The 14,173-nt window shown below is 38.4% G+C and overlaps 2 pseudogenes; one reads left to right on the top strand and one right to left on the bottom strand.

Moving 5' to 3' along the window:
* Positions 1-745: 745 nt before the first annotated feature.
* The window catches only part of LOC130983120 (UDP-glucuronic acid decarboxylase 5-like), a 35,427-nt pseudogene continuing 21,999 nt past the window's right edge, over positions 746-14,173 (bottom strand).
* On the top strand, positions 1,290-3,743 carry LOC130983119 (uncharacterized; annotated as a pseudogene).

Raw genomic sequence — 14,173 nt, forward strand, 5'->3', positions numbered from 1 at the left:
TTTATGATAGAAACACATATCATACAAAATTGATAGTTGATAATTATTATATCACAATTTAAGTAAATATATTATATTATCTAATAATTACATATGAATTTTTATCCAAATTTATTAAAATATATTTAAAAACACTAAAAATATAAAATTTTTTTAATAAATTTATTTATATAAATATTTATATTTAAATGTTTTAAATGAAAATTTATTTTAAATAATTAGTTATGTTTAAAATGTATGAAACAAGTTATTTTTATATAATAGAATTTCTAAATTATACAAAATGATTATATATAAACAAAAAAATATTTTATAATTAGATCACGGTGGTAAAGTCTTTTTCAGAATTTTTGAAATAAAAATGGTTAACAATCAAGTATCGAAATTGTTATATCGTTAAATAGCTCCATTGATTAAAATAAAAGAAACCAGTTGAAACGTTGATTTTAACAAGTATTGATATATAATAGGACGGTGCGACCTTAATTTTGAAGAAAAAGAGAAGACAGAACAGAAAGAAGGGACTTCACTTATTTCAACTAAATAACAATTCCATTGTCAAACAAAAGTTTTGATTTCTTGATGTGATAGTAGAGGTAGCAAAATTTGAGGCACTACAACTTCATGAACATCATAACTATAATTATAAAAAGTGAAGAATAAAGAAAAAGAAAACTATTAGCTTGGCCTCGCTTGTTATCCATAATATAACATGACATTTTATAAAAAAATGTGAGAGAATAAATCATTTGGCTTTGGCAACACCAAGCTTCTTTCGGAAATCATCTTCCATAAGAGGAAGACCATCTTTCAATGCGAACTTTGGTTCCCAACCATGCAGTGGCGGAGCTTCACTCAGACAAGGAGGGGCCATGGCCCCCCCAAACTTTTTATAAAAAAATTAGTAGTATTTCATCAAAAATAAAGAATAGTTCAATTGGTTTAAATGCTATACTATAATTTGAAGTATCCAAGTTCAATTCCCATCTCATGCCTTTGCTTTGCTTCTCTATTCAACAAGCAACACTCTTTTTACCTTTGAGTTCAAATATAAAAAATTAGGTATTTTTTATTTATTTAATTCAATATTATTTTATATTTTACTATGTATTTAATTTAATTTTTTATATGATAAAAAATATTATAATATTTAATAAGTATTGATATTATTGTATTTTGATAAATTGATAAAAAAATTCAATAAATATTATAAATTTTAATATTTATCCTTCTAACTTTTTTTTACATATTTTACAGAATATATATTCAAATTTTTATACAAAATAATGATGAAAAATCAAAGAATTGATGCATTTTTTAAGAGGAAGGCTAATATTCAAGAAGGAAAGCATATAACTTCTACAATATCAACATCTGTAGATAGTTCTTCTACTATAATGAATCACGAAGAAAGTGAGATACAACCTTCAAAAGTTCAAAGAGTTGCATCTGATGAGTTTGACCTTAATTCTTTGGAACGAGACCCTGGAAAACGGCTTCAAATTTGGCAATATCACCCAAACCAGAGAGATGAGGTTAGACGAGCTTATCTTAAATGGGGTCCATATCAAAAGCATTTTGACAATTATCCTCTATTTGGTACGAAGCATCCAAGACGATTTCAATATGCTTGGTTTGGTATTTTTCCTTCATGGTTAGAGTATTCACCTTCTGAAGATGCTGCATATTGTTTATTTTGTTATTTGGTTAGCAAAAAACCAGTGGACGTAATGGGTCAGATATTTTTATTAGTAAAGGGTTTAGAAATTGGAAAAAAGTTAATGATGGAAAGAATTGTGCTTTTCTTAAACATATTGGAGATCCTTGCTCACCACACAATAATGCAGTTGGAGCATGTCTAGATTTATTGAATCAGGCAAGTCACATCCAAAATGTAATTGAGGATCATACTTCTGAAGAAATTCAAAAGAATCGATTGCGTCTAAAATCCTCCATTGACGCAACTCGTTGGCTTACATTTCAAGCTTGTGCTTTCAGAGGCCATGATGAGACTCCAGAATAAAAAAATTGAGGTAATTTTCTTGAAATGATAAAACTCATAGCATCTTACAATGATGAAGTTGCAAGAACTGTGTTAGAAAATGCTCCATATAATGCTAAATATACTTCACATAAAATTCAAAAAGAAATCTTGCATATACTCTCAAACAAGGTGAGAAAGCATATTTGTGAAGAAATTAGAGATTCCAAGTTTTGCATTGTAGTAGATGAAGCTCGTGATGAATCCAAAAGAGAACAAATGACACTTGTTTTGAGATTTGTTGATATACATGGTTTTATTCAAGAGCGTTTTCTTGATCTTGTACATGTCAAAGATACTACATCATTAACTCTAAAACAAGAATTGTGCAGCATTCTTTCTCGACATGGTCTTGATGTCTCTAATATTCGTGGTCAAGGATATGATGGCGCCAGTAACATGAGAGGAGAATGGAATGGGTTACAAGCATTATTCTTAAAAGATTGTCCTTATACTTACTATATCCACTGTTTTGCTCACCGATTACAACTTGCATTAGTTGCTGCATCAAGAGAAGTTATTCCTGTGCATCAATTTTTTTTCAAAATTGACTTTCATCGTCAACATCATTTGTTCTTCTAGTAAGTGACATGATGAGTTACATGCTGCCAAGACAGATGAAATTGTCCATTTATTAGAGATTGATGAACTTGAAACTTGTAAAGGGGCAAATCAAATTGGTACTTTGAAACGAGCAGGTGATACTCGATGGAGTTCTCATTTCTCTTCTGTTTGCAGTTTGATAAATATGTATGGTGCAACATTGACTGTTTTACAAAAGATTATTGTTGATGGATCAACTTATTCTCAATGTGGTGATGCAGATAGTGCTTACAATACCCTGACCTCATTTGAGTTTGTATTGATTTTGCATTTGATGAAAGATATGATGGGAATAACTGATATTCTTTGTCAAGCTTTACAAAAGCAGTCTCAAGACATAGTTAATGCTGTGCAACTAGTTTATTCTACAAAAACACTTATCCAAAGCATGAGAGATGACAGATGGGAGGAATTATTAAAAAATGTGAAATCATTTTGTGAGCAACATGATATTCTAATTCCTGATTTAACTGCTTCTTATGTGGCAAGGCAAGGACGCTCGCGTCACGAAAAAGATCATATTACAATTGAGCATTATTTTAGAGTGGAGATATTTTTAGTCACAATTGATAAGCAATTACAAGAGTTAAATAGCAGATTTAATGATCAAGCAATGGATCTACTAAGTCTGAGCTCTACTCTCATGCCTAAGGATGCTTACAAAAATTTTGACATTGCTAAGATTTCTACTCTTGTTGATAGCTACTATCCCGAAGACTTTACTGAACAAGAGAAGATTAATTTGCCTTTTCAGCTTCAGCATTTTATTCTTGATGTTCGTCAGCATCCAGAAATGAAGAATTTGTCAACTATTCATGAACTGTGTAGATGTTTAGCAGAAACAAAAAAGTGAAAAGTGTATTACTTGATTGATAGATTGATTCGTCTGATATTAACTCTTCCAGTTTCTATAGCTACTACAGAGCGATCATTTTCAGCAATGAAAATAATAAAGACAAGGTTAAGAAACAAGATGGAGGACGACTTTCTTGCGGATAGTTTGGTTATTTACATTGAGAAAGAAATTGCTGAAAAGTTTAGTTCTGACTCAATTATTGAAGATTTTAAGTCATTAAAAACTCGAAGAGTACCATTATAAACTATTTTATATTTTTTATCTGTAGAATTATTTATTTATTATCTTATTAGTAACAAACTTAAAGAATAATTATATTTATAAATTTTATTTTGATATAAATATTATTATTAAATTTTTATGTTAAATTTCCGGCCCCCCCCAAAATTTTGGTTCAAGCTCCTCCACTGCAACCATGCACTTCCTTTCATTTTGTAATGTCTGGTTTTCTTTGTTTTGGATCATCAGGAGTGTTATCCACTGTCTTTATCTCCACATCTGGATTAATAAGTTGCAAACACAAATTACAAACTTTATTAGGATCTCATTGGTTTCTGTTTTTATTTTCGGTGTTTTCTGATTAATGCTACTTAGAAGGGTAAAAAAGCTTAAACTAACCTCTTTCACTGTCTGTGCAAGTTCAAGCACTGTAAACTCACCTGCAAAAAAGAAAAGTGATTCAATATAATTTGCACAGTGAAAGAAAGGAATGATAGTAACTACAAGGGTTGGAATAAGGTCTAACCTGGGTTTCCAAGGTTGATTGGGCCAGTGTCTGATCCTTACATGAGACGAATCAGGCCATCAACCTTTGATTTCACAATAAACACAATCAATCAGCTTACAAATACTAATTCAATGAAACAAAGATGCAAAGACGGATATGAATGCATGCATACCAAATCAAAGACATAGCAGAAGCTTCGGGTTTGTGATCCCAGGGATTGGACTGTCAAGGACTCACCACTATAACACACCAATGATTATTTGAGAAATTGTAAGCATCTTGCTAATTACATGGAAGGCAGGATGTTCTATTACAGACACGATACGTAATATGCCACCTGTAAATGTTTTATGTTGAAAGTATACTTATGAGGTTCTGGTATGCAGATAAATTATGAATTCGTATACGATATGTGATGAGCGGATAATTTATACGCTTTTTGACATTGTTTTTAGGTAGTTTTTGGTGTGTTTTAGTTACTTTTTAGTATATTTTTATTAGTTTTTATGCAAAAATCATATTTCTAGACTTTACTATGAGTTTGTGTGTTTTTCTGTGATTTTAGGCATTTTCTGGCTGGAATTGAGGGACCTGAGCAAAAATCTGATTTAGAGGCTAAGAAAGGACTGCAAATGCTGTTGGATTCTGACCTTCCTCCACTCGAAGTAAATTTTTTGAAGCTACAGAAGCCCAATTGGCGTGCTCTTAATTGCGTTGGAAAGTAGACATCTTGGTCTTTCCATAAATGTATAATAGTTCATACTTTGCCCGAGATTTGATGGCCCAAACTGGCGTCCAAACGCCCACTAGAGACCCTTTTCTGGCGTAAAACGCCGGAACTGGAGTTAAACGCCCAAACTGGCATCCAAGCTGGCGTTTAACTCCAAGGATGGCCTATGCACGTGAAAGCTTCAAAGCTCAGCCCAAACACACACCAAGTGGACCTGGAAATGGATTTTTGCACTATCTGCACTTAGTTACTCATTTTTCTGTAAACCCTAGTAACTAGTTTAGTATATATAGCACTTTTTACTATTGTATTAGAGGTCTTTGAACCATTTTATCATTTATCATGCCATTAGGGAGGCTGGCCATTCGGCCATGCCTAGACCATTTGTTCTTATGTATTTTCCAACGGTAGAGTTTCTACACCTCATAGATTAAGGTGAGAAGCTCTGCTGTTCCTCATGAATTAATGCAAGTACCATTATTTTTCTTTCAACTCACGCCTACTTTTTCTCCAAGATATACTCTCGTACTTAATTCAGTTGAGTCAGAATGAAGGGGTGACCCGTGACAATCACCCACTATCTTCGTTACTCGCTTAGCCAAGATCCGCGTGCCTGACAACCACAAGCGGTCTACATGATGTTCAACGTAGTCTTTGGACGACAGCCAAAGCATATTCTCTTGGGTCTCTAATCCACGGATTCGCATCGCCTCTTCTGACAACAGAGCATCCGAATTCATGATTAGAACCTTCGTGGTATAGGCTAGAACCAATAGACAACACTCCTGAGATCTGGAAAGTCTAAACCTTGTCTGTGGTATTCCAAGTAGGACCTGGGAAGGGATGACTGTGACGAGCTTCAAACTCACGACTGTTGGGCGCAGTGACAGTCTGCAAAAGGATCAAGGGACCCTATTCTGACACAAGTGAGAACCGACAGATGATTAGCCCTACGGTAGCTGTGCCTGGTATTTTTATCCGAGACGAGAAATCTAACAGTTGATTAGCCGTACAGAAATCGTAGCCAGACCATTTTCACTATGAGGATCATACAGCTTGCCATGGAAGGGAGGACGCATGATTGGATGAAGAGAATATGAAAGTAGAGATTCATAAGCAACAAAGCATCTCCAAACGCTTATCTAAAATTTCCACCAATGAATTACATAAGTATCTCTATGTTAATTTCTGTTTTATTTATCTTTTAATTATCAAAACATCATAACCATTTGAATCCACCTGACTGAGATTTACAAGATGACCATAGTTTGCTTCAAGCCGACAATCTCTGTGGGATCGACCCGTAATCACGTAAGGTTTATTACTTGGACGACCCAGTGCACTTGCTGGTTAGTTGTGCGGAGTTGTGAAAAGTGTGATCACAATTTCATCCACCAAGTTTTTGGCACCATTGCTGGGGATTGTTCAAGTTTGGACAACTGACGGTTCATTGATAAACCCATATTTCATGAGTTATTTTGTGCTTAGTTTGAGTGATTTATTCAATCCTTCACCCACTTATTCATATTAATTGCATGGTTTTACTTTCCCTTCCTTATTATGTGATGTATGTGAAAAACATGTTTTCTAAGCTTTAAAATTAATTATTTTAATTACCTTTATTTCCATTCGATGCCGTGATTAGTGTGTTGAGTAGTTTCAGATTTTCTAACGCAGAATGACTTAAAGGATGGAAAAGGAAACATACAAAAAATGGAAGGAAAGTGCAAAACGGAGCTTTGAAGAAACTAGCACCCACGCGATCGCATGGACGACGCGATCGCGTGCCAGAAGCGAAGAAGCAGCGACGCGGCCGCATGACTGATGCGATCGCGCGCCTTAAGCAGAACGCATACGACGCGGACGCGTGACTGACACGACCGCGCGGTAAGGAAAAGTTCCGAATGACGCGACCGCGTAACCCACGCGGACCCGTGATAGGGGCCACGTATCAGAATTTGCAAAATACGCCCCCGGCGATTTCTGAAGCCCTTTTGGCCCAGATCCAAGCGTAGACAGCACAGATTAGAGGTTATAAATTGGAGGAATGCATCCATACAAAAGGGGGCTCGCATTTTTGTTACTTCCAATGATTTAGATTTAGTTTTGAGAGAGGTTCTCTCCTCTCTCTCTTAGGATTAGGATTTAGGACTTCTCTTAGTTTTTAAGAGTGACTCTCGATCCAGGTTTCATATTTCCTTTGTTTTTAAGCTTCCCTTTCACTTTATTTATTTATTCCAGCATTTGAGTTAATTATTTACTTTTATAATTTAATTTATGAATTATTCCATGTCACAGATTATTGTTTGAATTAATGATAATTGAGGTATTTTCAGTTTATGATTGCTTGCTTTTATTTACGTTACCATTGCTTCCGATCTGAAGATATTTTATTCCAGCAATTTACTTTTTCCCCCTTTTGGTCTTGGTTAAGAAATCAGTAACTCAACAGTTATCAAACTCAGGGTAAGTGATAATCGTTATCTTGCTAATTGAACTGAACTTCAATAATCCCAACTTTCTCTTAGGAAATAAATAGGATTCGAAGGTCAAACTAATTAGTCCCTTGACTTACCTTTGCTTCAAAGGTTAACTAAGTGGAATTAAGATACAACTTTCATTATTGTTGAGAGGGATAACTAAGTTGGACTTCTAATTTCTCTCACCTTACCAAAAGTTGCTTTACAGTATTTATTTATTTTAATTGTCATTTATTTTACTTGCCATTTATATTACTTATTCCTCATTCTTGAAACCCCGAATTCACAATCTCCATAGCCAATAATAAGAACATACCTCCTTGCAGTTCCTTGAGAAGACGACCCGAGGTTTGAATACTCGGTTAACAATTTTTAAATGGGTTTGTTACTTGTGACACCCAAAACGTTTGTATGAAAGGACTTTTGAAGGTTTAGAAACTATACTTACAACGAGGATTTATCCGCAAATTTCTAGACCACGCAAAAGTTCTCTCATCAAAATGGCGCCGTTGCCGGGGAACTGCTAACGTGTGCCTTATTATTGGTTATTGTAAATATTTTTCTTTTGTTTGTTTATTTATTTTTAATTTTCATTTTTAATTTTATTTGCTACCATGAACTCTCACCCTCTCGCTTTGAGTTTGGCTCTAACTTTGTTGAAGGAAATAGAAGTTACGGCAGGAATATGCATCAAGGTCAGACCAATCAAGGATGGATGGAGCCAAGAGGATCTAATCGACCCTTTAGGCAACAACACCCTCCGAGATATCTTGGACAAAGACCATTCTACAATGCATACCCAACTGAAAGATATGGTGGACAACCTTGTAACTACCAACAAGCCCCACCCTGTGCATATAGGCCACCCTTTCAACATAACCTCGAACCACCACACTCACAAGCTTCTTTTCACCATTCGCCACCATATGATCCTTCCTTACCCCACTACCAATCCAATCACTCCCAATCACCACCACTTTATTATGTATCATGTCCAAGTCCGGCAACCCGAGAAGCAGAGGTTCGCCTAAAGGAAACAGTAGATAATCTTCAAACCACCATTCGACAACTGGAGCAAGCAGTAATTCAATGGGTTTCTAGGCGCTCAAATATACAAGGATCAGCCACAACTCCATGTGGACAGTCTAATGAAGAGCGGAGCATAAAAGAGATACCAGAAACTCTAGTGGACAAGACAGGAAATGAATTTGTACTAGAACAAGTAGAAAAAGTTGTCATTATTCAAGAAGAAGAGTTGGTTGAAGATCTAGGAGATGCTGAACCTCCATGGGAATCCAGAGCTGAGGATAACTCCGTTAGGGACGTTACAGTTGATGCTAAGGTGGATAGTACACAACCCCCAAGGCAAGTCGCTTATGAAGAATCAAACGAAATAATCCAAGAAGCGAATTCCCTTGATGATGATAGTCACAAGTCTAGCTCTCTTAGTAATGAACTTGCATCCGCAAGTGAATTCTCTAAGATCGAAGAATCTTCCCCAAGTGAATGCAAAAATGATGCGGAGGTAGATTTCTCTCAACCTCAAATCTATGACTCAAGTGATGAGGAAGACATAGGAGACTTTGACCAGGACATAGATACATTTGAAGACTCTTGCAATGAAGTGGAGGAATTCACAGAAGAGCACAAGGGAGTAGAACTTACAGAACCACCGAAAACACCCATCCCAAGGCCATTACCACCTAATACAAGCTTCAAGTGGGTACAATCCTTAACCTATAACTTTACTTATTCACTTGAATATGGTTTGCTTGAAACAGATGGCCAGCTTAGAGCTCTTTGCGGCTTTAAGAGTAAGAGGGAAATGGCTCGTACTCAGAGTTGGTACACAAGGTTCAATAAGGTTCCACGCTTCACCTCGAAATATACGGATTGGTATCATGCTCAATTGCATGGATCACAGAGAACGTTTGGTCACCATAGTGAGATTCTACTTTTTAAACTGCCCGGATGGAAACATATAGATCAAGACAGAGGCGGATTTAAAAGCAAGGCTTGGAATCCTGGAGTTTATTCTGACATTTGTCACCCCAGGAGCTTAACAATCTATTTGAAGCTGCTCAGAAGCTTTACATGCCTAGTTTGGGACCCCGGAGGCTATTGGCATTCCAAGCACTGGTGGAGATTTTTGGACGAGTTTAAACATAAGCCGCCATAACAGGAAGCTCCTCCACTGTCCAACTTAAGGACTTTAACTAAAAGTGCTAGGTGGGAGACAACCCACTATGGTATGGTCGCTTCTTTTTCAGTTTATTTCATATTATTTGTTTTTATTTTTATTTCCTTTTATTTTTATTGAACCTGGCATCATGCATAGCATTCATATTAATCACTGCATTTTGCAATTTTCATGCATAATAAAAAAAAAAGGGATGCACGACGCGACCGCATGCCCCATGCGATCGCGTCATATTGCGAAAACACAACCCGCGCGACCGCGTCACCCACGCGACCGTGTGACCTGGACATCGGCGTAAATATCCAACGTCCAGAAAGTTGGGTTGGAATCGGGCGGCCCTTGTGCGTTTTGCACAAATTGGCCCACGCGATCGCATGCCCCATGCGATCGCGCCACTTGCACAAAACCAATCCCACGCGACCGCGTGAGCGACGCGATCGCGTCGTATGGATTGCACATCACCCCAGAAGGAGACAGAGAGTTGCGCTAGAATCGTGCGTTTAGCACAAATTCCAGCGACGCGATCGCGCCATCCCCTCTCCTACCCTCTCACGCGATCGTGCGACCCACGCGATCGCGTCACCCCCATTTTCACCCCCACCACGCGACCGCATGCCCCACGCGGCCGCGTGGATTTCAAAATATAACCCCCCAGGGCACGCAAAACCCTATCCTCGCACCCCACCCCCAACCACAACCCCAACCCCTTCTCTCTCATCTCTCAACCACCACCACCCAGCCACCATTACCGCTGCCCCAACCACCGCCAGAAACCACCCACCGCCGCCATCCGACCCTAGCCGCCCCCAGCCGCACCCAACCCCCTCTTCTTTCTTCCTATTTCTTCTTCCTCCCCCCTCCTCCACCACTGTTTCCCCCTCCGTGCCACCACCCATCGCCACCGTCCGTCACAGCCGTACCCACCCCCTTACCCCAACCCCATCACCCCTCCCTTTTCCATCCTGACCGGACTGGCCCCTCCGCACCGCCATGCCCTCCACCGCGCCGGACGCCGCCGACGCCACCACCCAGCCGTTTTTCTACCCCGTTCTACTTCTTTTGCCTTTACAGGTTCCGCAACACGCGATCCTTTTTCTCCGTTCGTAGTTTTTTTTTATTTTTTCCATTTATGTTCATGTTTAGGATAGCTAGATATGCATGTTGTAGTGGATTTTAGGTTGTTAGGTAGCCTAGGTTGTGGTTAGTGGATCTAGGTCTGTTTATTTGCACTGTTCTTGCTTCTATTTTATCATATTTGCAAATCTGCTGTTGCTGTGATCTTGTTCATATGTTGTATTTCTTGTATATTGCTGCTCTTTACATTGACTTTTCATGTTTATATTCTTTATATGTACCTGCAGCTTGACTTTTTAATTCATATGAACTGCTTTGATTATTGTTTATTTTCCGGGATAATCCATTTTTAGCCAGAAAGCTGCCCAAATTTTTGTAAAATGTTCATGTTTTGGTTTGGCAATTTAAACTCTGTTGTCCTCTGCTTTAACCAAACCATTTCATGAATACCATGGCAGGCTTGCTTATCCTCTTTGATTTCCTGGTTTATACACTGCATCTGTGATGCTCTGATTCCAATTCTTCTTTATATCTCTTTGAATCAGCATCCAATTGTTCTCCTTGTTTGGTTATGAGTTACTTCTATTCTTACCTGTGAATCCTTGTTACGTGGAATATTTTCTTTATGCCATTTACTTTAACCCACATTTTACTAACTCGCTAATTTTAATTTACTAACTTCTTTTTCAAATTCTAACCATACTAACTTTTTAAAATCTCTTTTCTGACTTTTCACTTTCCTCTAACTTTCTAACCATGCCATAATGACAATTTTTCTATTTAACTTGAATTCTGATACATTTTGGATTGTAAATTATTCCTTTCAAATTTTTTAAACTGCTATACAATCCTTAATGCACATTTATTTAACTCATTTACCTCATTCTAATTCTCCTTTGCCACTTTGAGTTTTCTTTGATTACTTACATATTTGCTTTCCTATTTTTATCCATATCCTGGTTTTCTATTTTCAGGATGTCCGCCTCATAGAGGAAAGGGAAAGGCAAGGCTACTGGCAAGCGCAGAAGAGGAGAGTCCTCCCAGTCCATCATTAACTTAATGCATGATTCCTCATGGCGGGAGAAGAACTTTACACAGCAGGAAAAGGCTGACCAGCTGCTCCCTGCAAATGATCCAATAAAATTTGCAAACCGGTACTGTGAGCTGAAGTATCCGGCATTTGCAAACTCCAGGAACCTATACCTGGAGAGAACTCTGAAGATTCCAGAAGCACTCCGGCAGTACACCACTGAGCAAATCAAGCAAAGAGGCTGGTTCTTTCTGGAGAGAGCACTGACAGAGATCAATGCAGCTTGGGTTCGGGAATTCTACTGCAACTACTACCTTACTACCCTAGATGCAGTGAACCTGAGAGGAAAATAGATTCTGGTCACTGAGGAGGCCATAGAGAACATTCTCCAGCTTCCGGCCAACTCCGATCAGCCTGATGGTTATAAAAAGGCTGAGGAGGACATGCGCCTGATGCGGTTTGATTGGGATGCTTTGAAGGCCCGGATAGCTCTCGACCTGACTGTTCCTTGGGAGATGGGTCAGGATACCACCATGCCTAGAGGGATCAAGAGGGTGTACTTAAATGATGAGGCTCGGTTATGGCATCAGATCTTGAGCAACTATGTGATGCCGAGTACTCATGAGACGGAGATTCCAGCTGCCATGATCACCCTCCTATGGTGTGTGATGGAGGGTAAGGACCTTTATCTACCACGCTTTATCCGGCATTATATGGCTAGGGTCCACGTCCGAGGCACCCTCCCTTTTCCTTATCTGATTACACAGCTAGGCCGTCGAGATGACGTGCCATGGGAGGATGCCGATGAGAGACCTCCAGCAGCGGACTGCAGGAAGATCATTCCTCACAGCAGGAACTTCCTCGCTTTGGGCTACAGACCACCATCCTTTACTGCTACTGATGAGACAGCCCCACCGTCTGCTGGACCCTCTTCATCCACAGCTGCCCCTACTGCCCCTGCTGCCACCACTGCACCTCCACTGGCCTCAGAACCCGTATACCGCCTCGTGCACCGCCTATTCCGCCAGCTTGATCAGATGGAGTGCCGTAACCAGCGTCGGTATGAGAGATTGGAGCATCGCAGCCAGAGACGCTATTCGCATATGAAGTTGATGATCCGACAAGGTGCTGACATCCCCTCCGAGCCCGACACACCATCAGAGCCATTAGAGGAGGAGGAGGATGAGCACGAGGAGGAGACTCATTCCCAGGCAGAGACCCATCAGCAGGCAGGCACAGAGCAGACTGCACACCAGGAGGTCCCACATCAGATTGAGGCTGCAGATCCGGAGATCCCGATCCAGTCCGCACCTCCTCTACAGCAGCCAGACCCTCCGCCCACTACCACCACAGAGCCTCCAGCTACCATCCCTACCAGTGATGACACCCCCTTCACACCCGGCTTGACTGAGCATCAGGGACGATGCTTCATTTTAAGTGAGGGGAGGTCGCCATCTCTGGCGTTTTATTTTGGTGAACCACTACATCTCTTTTTCTTTTATTTTGGTTATTTTTCTGTATTTTTCTTTTTATTGTTATTTTCTGAGTACTTATACATTGCTACTTTTATGTATTTCTACTCTATTTTTGCATTTTGCATTTTTTGTTCATATTTTAGCTATTTAGTTTCGTTTGCAATTCTGACTTATTAGTGGATTAATTAGTATAGTTTACCCTCTTTAGCATAAGATAGCATAGTTTAAATTGAAAAATATAAAAAGGAAGTAAGCTAGGAAATTGAACATAACAGATTTAAATCCATAAACCTTGTATATATAGCATTACATCATATAGTTAAGTTAACAACATTTCATCAAGGATAAACATTAAAACTTTAAAGGCTACCCTAAATAATTTTTTTATGAGAATAATGGGAATTTTTAACTAAACCTGCATAACATATATGAATGATATATGATGCTTGAGTTAGAGAACACACAGCCTATGAGTCTTGAGCTTAAATGTATGGTTACATTCAAACCATAATTTCATTCCTGTGTGTTTCGCTTCTTTTTTTATTCTAATGTTCTTTACTTTGTTTTAATCTATATGTCCAATTATAGAATATAGAATATAGAATATAGGTACATACCAAAAGAATGATTGAGGCCATTATTTGATATTAACCCACTGGCCCCAAAAATAGCCTACCTTTTACATCACCTTTGTTAGCCCCCTTGAGCCTTTAAAATCCCTTTTATTCTATTTAGCAACACTACTAGCCTTAAGCAGAAAAACAAAATAAAATCCCAAGTTGAATCCTTGGTTAGCTTAAGATAGAAAATTATGAATAGATTAAAGTGTGGAAAACCTATTGGGAACATGGATGATAGAAATAAAAGGTAGAAAAAGTTGAAAGAAATAAAATAACTCAGAAACTTTGGGAAGCATGCTCGTGAAAAATCAAAGTTAAATTACCATGTGCATTAAAA

The sequence above is a fragment of the Arachis stenosperma genome, chromosome 5 (assembly GCF_014773155.1).
Source record: "Arachis stenosperma cultivar V10309 chromosome 5, arast.V10309.gnm1.PFL2, whole genome shotgun sequence".
Classification (NCBI taxonomy): Eukaryota; Viridiplantae; Streptophyta; class Magnoliopsida; order Fabales; family Fabaceae; genus Arachis; species Arachis stenosperma.